The sequence below is a fragment of the Suncus etruscus genome, chromosome 10 (assembly GCF_024139225.1).
Source record: "Suncus etruscus isolate mSunEtr1 chromosome 10, mSunEtr1.pri.cur, whole genome shotgun sequence".
Taxonomy (NCBI): Eukaryota; Metazoa; Chordata; class Mammalia; order Eulipotyphla; family Soricidae; genus Suncus; species Suncus etruscus.
In genome coordinates, this window is record NC_064857.1 from 21,960,270 (window position 1) to 21,961,643 (window position 1,374).

A 1,374-nucleotide genomic window follows, 5' to 3' on the forward strand; every position below is an offset into this window, starting at 1 on the left:
ATTTGATTATGTATAATACCAATTAGTTAAGATTAGTAGATCTATAAAAATAGTTTTGAATTTAAACTGCTAACTTCATGGTAGCTTGTATGGCCTCTCAGCTCAACAACTCAGGACTTACTCAGTCCTAAGTCATAATTCTATGTTCACAGATTTGAATTTGAGTTCTAGATAGATTTCTTACTGTCAGACATCTAACTTTATAGCTAAATTTAAGGCTGATGCTTAAATTTTGATTTAATCTAAGTAGCAATTAATTACCTAAACCTTAGGTCCTTCTTTGTCACTGAGACCTCTTGTGTATCATTGGGTTAGGTGGCTGAGTTCAAAAGAATTTATTTATGTTGAGGTTTACATGACACACAATATATATTTTTCAGATGTACAACATAAGACTTCAAAAGTTGTATATATTTAAAAATTATTGTCACAGTAGCTGGACCTTATTATTTCACATGGAACCATATTATTTCATACATGTACACCTTGTTTACACAGGCCTCTGCCTCTGAAGGATGGGTCCATCACTCTATAGAAATCCTGTATACACTCCAGCAGCTGAATTTAGCATTTAAACCCTTCAAAGTATCCTTTCATATCCTTTTCAAAAGGTTAAATTTTATTTTGTTTTCAACTCTCTCATCTACAAAATGACTGTAAAACCTATGTTCTCTGAGGCAGATCCATTGCTTATTATTGTTTAGAGTAGACTATCTCTCATGGCATAAGGCTTCATAGATGCTCTATAAATGTGACTGAAAAAATAAACATAAAATTTCAAATTGTAGCATACACATCAGCACATTTGGACCTTTCCATATTATTGGTGCCTATGAAAAAATTTTACCATATCAAGAGCTAAAGGATGAGGTTTGAAGTTCAAGGTCCCAGAACTGATATGGATCAGATCTCACATCTTATGCCAGTATCCTCAAAAGATACAAAATTGCTTTTTACTGTTAAGTCTGTCCAGTTGTATGATTTCTACTCTCTATGCTATAGAAAAATAATATTTGTTTAAACAGAACACACACAAATATTGCAAGTGATATCTTTTATGTTTCATGGTGTTTCTGAATTGCCTATGACTAATTTTGCACAACAATAGCACAGTTTAATCCCTTTCAATTTAGGGCCCACAAAACCTAAGTGAATTCATTCCTTTATAGAAATATCAATTACCCTGCATAATACTAAATTGTCCTAAAATAAAACTACCAATTTTCTACTTTGGATACATCTTCAATCCCTTGTGTCCTGACTTCCTCCAGCACCATCAAAAGTAATATTGCTTCAAAAATTTACCAATACTTCCCTCTGAAAGCACCTACAACTCTTATTTCCTTAATCTAAATTATGATTATATATTTATCT